The sequence below is a fragment of the Gossypium hirsutum genome, chromosome D12, assembly GCF_007990345.1.
Source record: "Gossypium hirsutum isolate 1008001.06 chromosome D12, Gossypium_hirsutum_v2.1, whole genome shotgun sequence".
Classification (NCBI taxonomy): domain Eukaryota; kingdom Viridiplantae; phylum Streptophyta; class Magnoliopsida; order Malvales; family Malvaceae; genus Gossypium; species Gossypium hirsutum.
The window spans coordinates 36055744-36070241 of NC_053448.1; the positions used below are offsets into that span (position 1 = coordinate 36055744).

Here is a 14498-nt window from a genome sequence, read left to right on the forward strand (position 1 = left end):
TTTTCTTTTCATGTGTTTATGAGCATAGATTGAATTATCAATTTACTCCCTGTAGACCCTGAAATTGAATGAACTTTCAGACAAAGAAGACGTGAACGAACAGCTCAAATACAAGTCGAGATGGACCTTGGAAATCAGAAGTAAGACCAGGGTAATAAAGCTGATCATGTACAAAATCCTATCCTCGTTGCCGATGATAGGGATCAATGCATCAGACAATATGCTGTGCCACTTTTCAGTGAGTTAAACCTAGGAATTAGTAGGCCAGATATTGAGGGAACCTAGTTTGAATTGAAACTAGTGATGTTTCAAATGCTACAAACGGTGGGCCAATTTAGTGGTATGCCCACAAAATATCCACATCTCCACCTTCGATTGTTTATGGAATTGAGTAATTCATTCAAGATAGCCGGTGTGACTGAAGATGTACTAATGTTGAAGTTGCTTCTGTACTCATTGCGAGATTGAGCATGAGCATGGGTCAATTCATTGCCACCAATTTCCATATCTACATGGAAAGAATTAGCAGAGAGAGTTTTGATTAAGTATTTCCCACCTAGTAAAAATGCTAAGTTAAGGAACGAGATCACAACTTTCCAACAATTGGATGACGAGTCTTTGTATGAGGCTTGGGAGCGATTCAAGGAGTTACTTCATAAGTGTCCTCATCATGGGATTCCTCATTGTATCCAGTTGGAGACATTCTATAATGGTCTCAATGCAAATACAAGATTGATGGTAGATGCTTCCGCGAATGATGCAATTTTGTCTAAGTCTTATAATAAAGCTTATGAGATCATCACGAGGATCACTAGTAATAATTATCAATGGCCAACATATCGAATAGTTTCAGGAAGACGTGCAGCCAGAGTTCATGAAGTTGACGCCCTTACTTCGTTATTAGTTCAGGTATCTTCTATTTCCTCTATGATAAAATAGTTAACCACTAATAGTACTAATAATTCTGCAACTTAGCCACCAAGTCCGTTTGAAGTAGTTTCATGTGTGTACTATAGGGAAGGTCATTCTTTTGAGAATTTTCCATCAAATCTCGAGTTAGTGTACTATGTGGGGAGCCAATATCAAAATAGGAGTGGACAAGGACCCCGATCCAACTTCTACAATCCTTCATGGTGTAATCATCCTAACTTTCCTTGGAGCTACTAGGGAAATGGACCGAACAACAACTTAATACAGGAAAGACCCAACTAATCTCAAGGGTTTAATAAGCAAGCTCCAAAGCCACCTTAAGTTGAGGCATCAAACAGTTTGGAGAACTTGTTGAAAGCGTTAATGGCAAAGAATGACGCTTTGATCCAAAGCCAAGCAGCAACACTGAAAAATTTGGAAAACCAAATGGGTCAGTTAGCTACGGAGCTACGTAATAGACTGTAAGGAACCTTGCCGAGTGATACTGAGAATTCAAGAAATATGGGTAAAGAACATATCAAGGCAGTGGTATTGCGAAGTGGTAAAATTCTAGAACCCCGATTGATTGATGTTGAAGATAAGCCCGTTGAGTAGAATCAACCAGCTGTTGAAGTTCCTACACTAAAGTAATCAGAATCTGCAAAGTCTGACAAGGTAAACCTTGACTTAGTGAATTCAGATATTTTAACATCTTCTTTGGATGTAGATTTACCTACTCAGAAAAGTTGTCCGGTTCAACCGAAAGTTCCATCACCTCTATATCCACAAAGATTGCAGCAAAACAAGTAGAAATAGGATGTGTAATTCAAGAAGTTTTTTGATGTTCTGAAGCAGTTACACATCAATATTCTGTTGGTGGAGGCTTTAGAACAAATGCTAAATTATGTGAATTTTATGAAGGATATACTGTCCGAGAAGAAATGACTAAGTGAGTATGAGACTGTTGCCTTGACAAAGAAGTGCAGTACGTTCCTGCAGAACAAATTACCACCGGAATTGAAAGACGTAGGAAGCTTTACTATACCCTATAACATTGGTGAATCTTACTGTTGTAAAGCTTTGTGTGACTCAGGAGTGAGTATCAACTTGATGCCTAAGTCTATTTTTAAGATGTTAGGGATAGGTGAAGTAAGACCTACAATTGTGACAGTTCAGCTAACGGATCAATCTTTACTATACCCTATAAATTTATTTTTCCTGCTGATTTCATTGTCTTAGATCTTGAAGCAGACAAGGAAGTGTCGATCATCCTTGAGGGACCTTTCTTAGCCACGGAAAGAACGTTAAGTGATGTGTAGAAAGGAGAACTCACCAGGTGAGTTCAAAACGATCAGACAACCTTTAACATTCTTAAAGCAAGGAAATTTTTCGATCTGGCAAATGAGTGTTCAGTTATGGAAGAGATAGAAACCTTGGTTTCTATGGAAAGAAATTTTTAAGAAGATCCATTAGAGAAAGCCTTAGGTATTGACCCTTTGGAGGATGAATAAGTTGAAGAAAACATGGCTTTGATGGAAGCCAATCTGGGAAATTTTATTCAATCACACAGTTTGAACTGTTGGAGTTGGAAGTCAGAGAGTTTGTGCAACCCAAGTTATCAATTGAAGAACTACCTAAACTCGAACTAAAGGTACTTCCTTTCCATTTGAAATACGTTTATTTAGGTGATTGTTCTACTTTGCCTGTGATTATTTCAGTGGAACTGATGAAAAAGGAGCAACTAATTGTTGTTCTAAAGAAATTTAAGAAACTAATTGGTTGAACCATAGCTGATATTCGAGGTATAGGACCTTATTTTTACATGCATAAAATCATTTTAGAAGAAGGTGAAAGAGCTCGAATTGATGGGCAAAGGAGGCTCAATCCTATTATGAAAGAAGTTGTGAGAAAAGAAGTGATCAAATGGTTATATGCATAAATCATCTATCCTATTTTAGATAGTTCATGGGTAATTTCGATGCAGTGTGTACCGAAGAAAGGTGGAATCAAAATTGTTGAAAATGAGCGTAACGAGTTAATTCCAACAAGAACTGTTACCGGTTGGAGAATTTGTATTGATTACAAAAATTTGAACAAAGCTACTCAGAAGGACCATTTTTTGTTAACTTTTATGGATCAGATGTTAGATCGACTGGCAGGTAATGAATTCTATTGTTCTTTAGATGACTATTCAGGATATAACCAAATAGTTATAGCCCCGGAGGACCAACATAAAATAACATTTACTTGTCCATATGGTACGTTTGCTTTTAGGTGAATGCCTTTTGGTTTATACAATGCACCTGTAACTTTTCAACGATGCATGATGGTAATATTTATTAATATGGTTGAAGATTTTGTTGAGGTTTGCATGGATGATTTTTTTTTTGGTAACACTTATGATATTTGTTTGAGTAATTTGGCTAATGTACTGAAGAGATGCGAAGAGACAAATCCTGTCCGTAATTGGGAAAAATGTCATTTTATGGTTAACGAAGGGATTGTCTTAGGTCATAAGATCTCAAAAAAATAAATTGAAGTCGATAAAGAAAAGGTGGACATAATTGAAAGATTACCGGCCCCAAGAAATGTGAAAGGAGTCAGAAGTTTCTTAGGCCATGCCAATTTTTATTTAAGGTTTATCAAAGATTTCTCAAAAATTTCTAAACCGTTGTGTTTGTTGATAGAGAAAGATACAGTGTTTGATTTCAACAAAGCATGTTTGGAAGCTTTTGAAAAGCTAAAGAAGCGGTTAATCTCAGCCCCAATAATCATTACACCTGATTGGAACTCACCGTTTGAGTTGATGTGTGATGCAAGTGACTATGTCATTGGAGTTGTGATGGGTCAAAGAAGAAATAAAGTCTTTTACCCTATTTATTATTCAAGTAGAACTTTGATGGGAACCCGATTCAATTACACGGTAACCGAAAAGGAACTCTTCGCTATAGTTTTTACTTTTGACAAATTTCGCTCATCTTATAGGTACCAAAGTTACAGTATTTACTACCATGCAGTCATTTAATACTTGCTCATGAAGAAAGAAGCAAAACCAAGGCTAATTCATTGGATACTTTTACTCCAAGAATTTGACCTTGAGATCCAAGATAGAAAAGGTGATAAAAATCAAATAGCTGATCATCTGTCGAGGTTGGAGCAAGATGAGGTAACTCAGTCATATGTGCCTATCAACGAGAATTTCCTAGATGAACACTTATTTGAGGTAAATTGAATTCATGAAATACCTTGGTTTGCTGATTTTTCCAATTATCTTGCATGTGGAATAATTCCTCGAGAAATGACATACCATCAAAGGAAAAAATTCCTTCATGATAGTTAGTATTATCTTTGGGAGGATCCCCTTTTGTTTAAATAATGTGCAAACAGTATAATCTGAAAGTGTGTAGCTGAAAGCGAGATTGCTGAAATCTTCTATCATTGTCATTCATCTCCAAGTGGGGGACACTTTGGTGGTTCACGTACAGTAGCAAAGATTTTACAAGCAAGTTTCTTTTGGCCTACACTATTTAAAGATACTTATGCTTTTGTGAAGAACTACGATAAATGCCAAAGGACTAGAAATATATCAAGGAGGAATGAGATGCCCTTGACAAACATTTTAGAGATTGAATTGTTCGACGTATGGGGCATTGACTTCTTAGGCCCATTTCCTTCTTCGTATGGGAACAAATACATCTTAGTTGTTGTGGATTATGTATCCAAGTGGGTTGAAGCTGAAGCATACCCTACAAATGATGCTAAGGTAGTCATGCGATTCCTACATAAGCATGTGTTTACACGATTTGGGACACCAAGAGCTATTATTAGTGATGAAGGTTCTCACTTTGTGAACAAATGGCTTAAGTGGTTGCTTGAAAAATATGATGTGAAGCACAAGATTCTTATTGCCTATCACCCCTAGTCTAATGGGCAAGTTGAAAGAGTGAATTGCGAAATCAAAGGTATCCTTGAAAAGGTAGTACACCCTAGCAGAAAAGATTGGTCTCGAAGGCTCGATGATGCATTATAGGCCTATCGAACAACATTTCAGACTCCATTAGGAATGACTCCTTATCGGTTAGTCTTTGGAAAGGCATGTCATTTGCCATTAGAGTTGGATAATAAAGCTCATCGGGCTTTGAAGTAGTTGAACTTTGATCTTAAGCAAGCCGGCAAGAGAAGGATGTTACAACTTGATGAGTTGGATCAACTGAGGTTGTTTTTCTATGAGAATGTCAAAATGTGTAAAGAAAGATCAAAGAGATGGCATGATAGTCATATACAACCTCGCGAGTTTGAGTTTAAAGAAGGTCAAAAGGTTTTGTTGTTTAATTCAAGGTTGAAGTTATTTCCTGGGAAGCTTAAATCTCAATAGAAAGGACCTTATACCATCTACTGAGTTTATCCTTATGGAGCTATTAAATTATACAACAATTACAGAGGTACGTTTAAAGTTAATGGTCAACGTCTCAAACACTACTAGGATGGTGAAGTTGAGCGAGTTGAATCCTTGCTCAAATTAACAAACCTTTTATTTTTCCTGAACTCATTGTGTAAATAAATAAATAATTAGAACTTATTTTCTTAACTTATTACATTTAACTAATTCTGTCTAAGGATATTGGAACTTAAGCAGGACCACTGTGACCCCTCCAACCTTTCCTGGGAATTAATTTAATGTAATTTGTTAAGAAAAAAATTTCTAATTAAGAATTGAATTTTTTTTAATTTCATTTGTTCTGTTTAAATTTTAAATTTTTATGTTAATAAAGGGGGTCAAATTTGGCCGAAGTACTAATCAATTTTTTTAGTAAGATACAATCTGAGTTTGAGGCCCAAGATAACAAAAAGGAAGGAAAAATCAATGCCTTGCCTTCACACTCATTGCTTGCCGCCCAATAACCCTAATGCAGCTAATTTTTTACTACATGTTGCCCTAATTTTTCCCTTATAAACCCCTCTCCATTCTACTAATCTTCATATCCTTCAAAGCAATTTACTTACACCCTAAAAATCCCTAAATCTCCCTTTTGTGCCGTCAACCTCAAATCTCAAAAGAAACCCTAGTTCTCTTCCCTTTTTGCTGAAATTCCCTATTGATGTCACAAGATTTTTACCGTAGCAAGTTCTACCCACTTTGCCAATTTCTCTTTTCTCTTTTGTGCAGAAACTTTGCCGAATTTTCGAGAAAATATACCATATCTTGCAAAAGAACCAGATCTTCAAAGACTACTCCTGAAAAGCTGATTTTGATCGATGAAGAAATGAAAGAGAGATTTGATTCAATCTTCAAGCATCAGCCTATGATGTCGGAAAAAGTTTTTGACTTGAAGAGTAATGATTTGATGGTTGTTCCTATACCGATTAGAAAGAAAATAAATGCTCTAAGGTGAGAATGATTTTGTGATGCTCGTTCACTTCCCGATGATGAACTAGTTCGAGAATTCTATGCTAGTTTGACCACGCAAGATGCTACTAAAGTTATCGTTTGAAAGAAAAAGGTACGTCTTACTTCTATGTCCATCAATGATTTGTTTAATTTACCTGATGTTGAAGAAGATGAGTACTACCCTATGATGAACAATATCAATTGGGATTTTCTTCAACAAATGCTTGATGTTGTGACAAATTCGGGACCCCAATGGATTATAAGAAAGTAAGGGAGCCATTCTTGTCGAAGAGAATATTTAAAACGAGTAACAAAGGTATGGTTTTATTACGTTCGCTATAGTTTTATGCCTATCTCACATAGTTCCACCATCTCGATGGAACGGATGCTATGCAATTTTGACAAAAAAGTCCATTAATGTTGGGAAAATTATCCTCAAGGAGATTCATGATTGTGCTGAAAAAAGGTAGAAAGTGCTTATTTCCCATCATTAATCACTTCATTTTGATTAAAGGCTTGTGTTAAAAACAAGCAAATCTGAAGAGGTGATATGTTCAAGGATGCATTAGAAATTATGATCTTGAAAGATTAGTAGAGAGCATGCATGAACTGAATCAAGGCGACCAAGAAGAGCCAACTAAGACGGATACAGAGGAGTCAACAGATGGAACTAAAACTGAAGCTAATTCAGTCAAAAACACTGAAGAGGAAGAATCTGATAAGGAACTGAACATTCTTGAACCAAGGGTTGAGCCAGAAGAAGAATCAGTCAAGCTAAGTGTTGAACCTAAATATACAACTCCCATGCCAACTTCTGCAAGTACTTCAAGGAAATCGGAGTTGTCAATTTTGATGGATATGTGCAAGTTCATGCACAATCAACAACTAACTTTCTGGAATATGCAAAAATTAAAGATGACTCAATTCGAAATGATTTTAAGAATACCTCTAATACTTTTATTCTTGATTTCCCAAATGCTATCTTTGAGACATGGACGGAAGATACTGACGATGCAAGAAGAGTGGAGCTAAAGAAGACAAGGGGAATGAGTTAGAAAAATAAAAGGGGGGATTCTTGTTCTGATATTTATTTAATTATTTTTAGGTCTATAGGAATTTATTTCTTTTGTAATTAGGATTTAATTTCTGCAGAATAAAACATAGCAAGCATGAACAAACTTAACACTTCTTTAGAAAGAATAAGACTAAGTGATGTGGTAATGGGAACAAACATGTCTAGGATTGGGTTATTAGGGAAGACTTGGTATTTAAGCAGTCTTAATGACTCACTTCTCTTTCTTTACAACTCTACCTGGTGTTCAATTTTCATTCATTACTTTGTTCATGCAATGAGGACATTGTTTCTTTTTAAAGGGGGTAAGACAAATAAATTGCTCAAACTTTTAAATTTTTTTCAAGTATGCTTCAATTACTTATTTCATAAGTATGTTTTAATAAATGAATGTTTAGAGATATTTTTTGTTACCGAGATAGTTTGTATGCAAGTATGAATGATGATTTTATCTAAGGGAAAGTATGTTATCATGAAGAATGGAATGCTTGTATGATCTTAGCCTTAGTAATGTTTGCCATGAAAACTTAGTTTCTTTTGAGATTAGACATGCATGAAGGTTTATATCTTTAAAATTTACATAGTAACTTTCTTGAGGCGAAATCCTAAGGGACATAAAAATCTAAAATGATATAGGCACTATTTCTTTGGACTGCTTGAGCCTTTTCAAGCCAAACCTATGATATTAGACCCTTGAAACTGTAATGTTGAGCTTAAAGGCCTATTTTTGCAATGAACCTACATTATAAGCCAGTTACCATATTTTTAAAATTATCCTAATTTTGTACACCTATCTTAACTAAAGTTGTCTTAGGAATCAATATTTGAGGAAATTTTCATAAAGATGTATGTGCTCATGCTTAAATAAAAGCGCAAAAAAGTTCGCTCAGTCTCTAAAAATTAAAAATGTATGAGCTTAAGTTCAAAAGAAGTTTGAGGGTGTTCCAAAGGTTCACTTAAAGAAAAAGATTATATTATTAGAAAACCAAAACAAAGTTAAAGGTTAAGATTTTTAAAACTGAAATGTCCCATCTCTTAAAATCCTTACCTTTAACTGAGCCCCATTACAACCTTATAAAAGACCTATTGATTTGATGATTATGTCACCTACATTAGTGGAGAGGAAGTCATAAGTTCAACATATGAAGATCATAAATAAGCCTTTTGGTTGTTTGCTTAATTGATAGGAAATTATGTTGAATAAAGAATGTTATCTATGGCTGTGACAAATATGCAAACTATGATTCATGTTGGCATATTTTGAAGCTTAGTATAATCTTAAGGAATGTTTTCATATGAATTACTTGTTAATAAAGATCGATAAGCATGAAGTTATTAGTGCATGATTATGGGACAAAGATTGATGTTGCTTACACAATTAGCAATTTTGCCTTCGCAAGACCTTTTGCTGTGCATAAACATTGCTTGGGACGAGCAATGATTTAAGTTTGGTGGTATGTAAACGGAAAAATATATAGGATTTTTCTTATGTAATTTATCACCTTTTTACTTAAATTTGTTGTTAAAAATAAGTAATTTTTTAATAAATTAATAAAATATGTGAAAATATGAAATTAGGACATAGAAATTATTAAATTGTGATTTGATGCTTTATTATATAGTTTTCATGCAATAAATGACTTATTTTATATTAATTTGAATATATTATATTTTTTAATACATAAAGTGTGCCATGCATGATTAAATTAAATAATAAAATATAAAATTATATTTAATAATTAATTTTAAAATATTTCATTAATAATTTGGGTTTTAATTAATTCTTTGGTCCTCTAACCTGTTCATTTATTCTGGATAGGTCTAATAGCTTTGCTGGATTACAAAACGGTCCAAATTGGAGACCAAGTCAACCCAATATTCGGCTACACATGGCTGTCCATTTAAACCATTCTTTGGTTTAATAATACAAGGTCCTTGCAGTGTTGAAGAAATTAGAGATTTGCCCAAAGATTTACAATTGACCGAGTCTCAGTCGTGAGTTGTGTAGCATCAAAAATTGCTGAAAAATCAAGCAAAAAATCAAGTCAAAAGCCACTAAGCATGGCGAGCCACAATTTGAAAAGATTTGGAGAGGTTAACATCCACTATATTTAGCAAACTATCCCCCTCTCCTCACCTATAAATAAGATCCTCTTATTCCTTCATTCATCATCCCTCAATCATTGCTCACTCATTCTCATCATTCATCATTCTCTTAGTTTTTTTTTTCATTCCCATGCCTAGCATCATCTTTTCATGGAGATTTTAGCAATTAAGCCTCTTAAAGAACCCTTGGTCGGTTACCTTGGAGAGCCATCAGCAAAGGAGCAAAGCAAAGGAACGAAGTAGCCTCGTCAATCAGAGTTTTGGGTGACAGCCACTCTGAATTGGGTTTAATCTTTCTTTGCTTTAATTTAATATAAATATGTTTGCTATGTGTTCTTTTTTCTTGTTTACAAAACTGTTAGCTTAATTTTATTTAAGCTAGGATGATTGCTTTGATTAAATAATATTTATTTGATTCATGCTTATAATGTTTGTGCCTCAATCGATTATACTTTCAATTAAAATCAAGTCTGTATTTCGGTCATACGTGATTAAAATGCACCTAAATTAGCTGACCGATCTTGACCACGCGACAGCTAATGGACACATAATTGAAATGTTCATGCTCAATTTAGATCCTGACCCGATTAAATTGTAGGTTGCATAACAACTCTGACCAAGCTCTGTTATCTACATAGTTTTTAGATTTGTGTGATTAAATTGTTTCAAACCTGACACGTCCCTGTTACCTCACACGAATGCTAAGAAACCCTTAGTAAATAAGGATCAATAAAATGAGTATTTACTAAGTAAAGGATTCTGAAAGGACCTAATGTGATTTCCAAACTCATGAAAGATCGAGTTGCCATGGATTGTTTTTCCAAATGTTATTAAGCATGTTGATAATAAATTGAGTTTAATTAAAGTAATTTTCCTAGTTTACTTATGTTATAATTGTTGTAAATTGTGTTTAATTCTACTAAAATCTATTTCATTCATATAGTTTGCATACTTAGGATAATTTGCATTAGGGATCATTGCATTTAGTTTAATATATTTTAATCAACACTTCTCAATTATATTGTGTTTTTATTTACCAAATTGTTAATATAATTTTACAAATTAAGTGACTTAACACAAAAACAATTCCTGTGGAGACGCTAACTCGATACTTACTTATTACTTGATAATGACTGTATACACTTGCACAAACCTACGCATTACAACGCACTGGACTGGACTTACCCATGAACTGTCTGAGATGGGGTAAATTATACCCGTATCTAACCACTTGATGATTTCTTTCTTGACCACATCAATCGTCCCTTTCTCGCCATATTCCAGGATAATCTTATGCATGCATATAGACGGACTAATGCCGTGAATATCGTTTATGGTCCATCCGATAGCCTTCTTGAATTGTTTCAATACTAGGATGAGTTTCTCTTCTTGCTCAACGATTAATTCCACTGAAACAATCACAGACAAAGTAGAAGTGTTACTTAAATAAACATATTTTAAATGTGAGGGAAGTACCTTCAGTTCTAATTTAGGTGGCTCCTCGATTAACGCTTTTGGTTGGACATAATCTCTATTCTCTAACTCCAAAGATTCAAAACGGGTTTGCAAATTAAATCCTCTTTGATTAGCTTCGAGCAAAGCTAAGTATTCACCCTCCTCTTCCTCACTTGGAGGGTTTGATGTCAAAATTTGTTCCAATGGGTCCTCAACATAATTGAGTTCCTTTTCCATGATTAATTCCTCTAAATTAGACACTACAGAACAATCATCAATTGTGTCAAGGAATCGCATAGACTTAAAAACATTAAATGTTACCTGATCTTCCTAAACACGCATAGTAAGCTCGGCCTTCTGTATATCAATAAGGGTCCTTCTAGTTGCTAGGAAAGACCTTCCAAGGATGATTGGCATTTCTTTGTCTGCTTCAAAGTCTAGAATAAAAAAGTCAACAGGAAAAATAAATTTATCTACATGTACAAATACATCCTCAATTTTTCCTTCTAAATGTGCTAAGGATCGATCTGCTAATTGAAGTGTAATCGTAGTAGGTCTAACTTCACCTATCCCCAACTTCGTAAATATTGACATGGGCATCAAGTTGATACTCGCACCCAAATCACATAATACCTTACCACAATATGTTGCTCCAATGTTGCAAGGTATGGTAAAACATCCAGGATCCTTCAACTTTGGGGGTAGTTAGTTTTGGAGATATGCACTGCATTCCTTTGTCAGGGCTACTGTCTCAAATTCTCCAAGTCTTCATTTTTTTGACAAGATATCCTTCATGAATTTGACATAGTTCGGCATTTGTTCAAGTGCTTCAACCAACGGGATGTTGATATGAAGTTGCTTAAGTATGTCTAGGAACTTCTTGAATTGAACTTCCTGCTTCTGCTTCTTAAGTCTTTGAGGGTAGGGTGGTGGAGGCTTATTTACTAGAACTTGTTGATTCATCTCCTGTGGCAATTCTGTATCTAACGAAGTTGTTAGTTTATCAAAATTAGTTGTTTCAGAAGTTACCTTATCGGGTTTTACAGATTCATGTTCTAGTGAAACTGGAATTTCAACACTCTGTTGAAATTCTTTTGAGTCTTGAGCATCGGCTGGCTCCTTTTCAACTTCGATGGTGTTGGGCTCTAATGTCTTTCCATTCCTCAATGTCAACGCTTTACAATGCTCTTTCCCAGGATTCCTCAAATTCTCTGTATCACTATGTAAAGCACCTTGTGGTTGGTTTCTGAGTTCCGTTGCAAGCTGGCCCATTTGGTTTTCCAGGTTTTTCAATGTAGCTTCTTAGGTTTGGATTAAGGCATCATTCTTGGCTATGTATGCCTTCAACAAGTTTTCTAAGCCATTGGATGGTTCAGCTTGAGGATGTTTCTGAGCTTTTTGGGTAAAAATAGGTGGTTGGGTCGGTTTATGTTGGGCATATGTGTTACTAGGTGCAACCCTTTTGTTACTCCAGGAGAATTAGGGTGGTTTTGCCACGATGGGTTGTAGGAATTGGATTGTAGTCCTTGCCTTCCTCGATTTTGGTTCTGGTTACCTATGTAATAGATGGATTTTGGGTTTGATGGACATTCTTCGAACATATGTCATTCCCTACAATAGATATAGGCTACATTTTCAAATTAATTCGGTGGCTGTGCTATAAAACTATTAAACCTATTAGTGGTAAAATTATTAAGGATTAGGATACCTGAGATGCGAGTGAAGTGAGAGCGTCTACTTCATGTATTCCAGCGACTCGTCTTCCTGACGCTGGTCGATTGATTGGCCACTGATAATTGTTACTGGCAATTCTCTTAATGATTTCATAAGCCTCATTGTAAGACTGAGAAAGGAGAGCACCATTAGCAGAAGCGTCCACTACTATCCTCGTGTGAGCATTGAGACCATTATAAAACATCACAAGTTGGATATAATGTGGGATTCCGTGATGAGGGAACTTTCGTAATAATTCTTTGTACCTTTCTCATGCCCATACAAGGACTCATCATCCATTTGTTGGAAAGTAGTGATCTCGTTTCTCAACTTAGCATTCTTGCTAGGCGGGAAATACTTCATCAAGAATCTTTCTGCTAACTCTTGCCATGTGGAATTTGAATTTGGTGGCAATGAGTTCAACTAGGCTCAAGCTCTGTCCCTTAGTGAATATGGGAACAACTTCAATCGTAGTGCATTTTAGGTATTCCGGCTAACTTGAAAGAATCGCTCACCTCCACAAACAGTCTTAAGTGAAGATGAGGATCTTCAGTAGGCATTCCATTGAATTGGCCCACTGTCAAAAGCATCTGGAACATGATTGGATTCAACTCAAACTATTGTGTATCAATTTTGGGTCTTTTAATACTCAGATTAAGATCATGAAACACTGGCACGACATACTGTATTAGAGATCTATCTCTATTATCAGCAATAAGAATAGGATTTTGAGTAGGGTTTACTTCGTTTCCTTGATTCAAATTTTCAAAGTTCATCTCTTCGGTCCTTCTCTGACTTACTTGTCTTCTTCGTTGTCAAAAAGTTCTTTCAATCTCAGGGTCTACAGGGAGTAAATCGATAATTCGGTCAATACTCATAAACACCAAAAATAAACATAGAAAAATTAATTAAGTTAAAATTGAATAGAAAAAAAACCAAAATGCAAAATTCTCAAATTCAAAAATAATGACTTTTTAAAACAGTCCTCGGCAACAGGCCAAAAACTTGGTACGACAGAAATCTACAAGTGTACACAATCGCAACAAGTAAGAAAATGACAAGTAAATGTCGAGTTATCGTACCCACAAGGATTGTGAAAAGAATTATTTATGAATGCAGTTTTTCAAACACTTTGGTGAAGAAAAATATTTTGATTTGAGGAGGTGATTAAAAACTAGGAATTTAACTAAGTAAAATAAATAAAAATAAAATAAAATTTCCAATGCACGATTCCAAAAGATGATTTTAACCAAGATGACATAATTGTGCTAGACTAATTACATTTCTTAACTTAGAATTATTAAACTCATGTGTATGTTGTTACGAATAAATTCATGGCAACTCGGTAATTTGCTAACTTATGAACATACTTACTTACCAAAAATCCATTTATCTTTTGACCATATCTCTATGTCAATTCAACTAATTAAAAAATTTTAATAAGCAATTGTGGTAATGCATATACATACTTATGAAATTAAAATAATCTCTTGAACATATCTCTATGCCAATTCAAACAATTAATTCAATCTCATCAGTACATAAAAGATTACGTGAGTTAACAATGTATTTCTACCTTGAAACAGTTTAATCACAATAATCTTGAAAGTTATGCAAGACTAATGTATCATTAGATACCGTTGCTAATTTAACCCTCAGCTACCTTAGATGATTAAACATGCACTGATTAAGTACTGTGTCAATTAATTACAATTTCATTCCGTTTAAATAATTAATTCATTAGTTACCTTACAATTGTAATGCAAGAATAACTTAGTCATGTTTTTACTAAATCAAACATCTTACCAAGGCCTATAACAACACAAATACAATTTTAATAAATTAAATAGACGA

At 34.7% G+C, this 14498-nt stretch overlaps 2 non-coding genes across 2 annotated transcripts; one reads left to right on the forward strand and one right to left on the reverse strand.

Moving 5' to 3' along the window:
- Window positions 1-570: 570 nt before the first annotated feature.
- LOC121224877 (small nucleolar RNA R71) lies at window positions 571-677 on the reverse strand. Its single transcript, XR_005922619.1, has one exon. It is a non-coding gene; the product is annotated as a small nucleolar RNA R71 (small nucleolar RNA).
- A 12194-nt stretch (window positions 678-12871) lies between these two features.
- On the forward strand, window positions 12872-12977 carry LOC121224798 (small nucleolar RNA R71). The gene has a single exon (XR_005922542.1). It is a non-coding gene; the product is annotated as a small nucleolar RNA R71 (small nucleolar RNA).
- Window positions 12978-14498: the final 1521 nt, after the last annotated feature.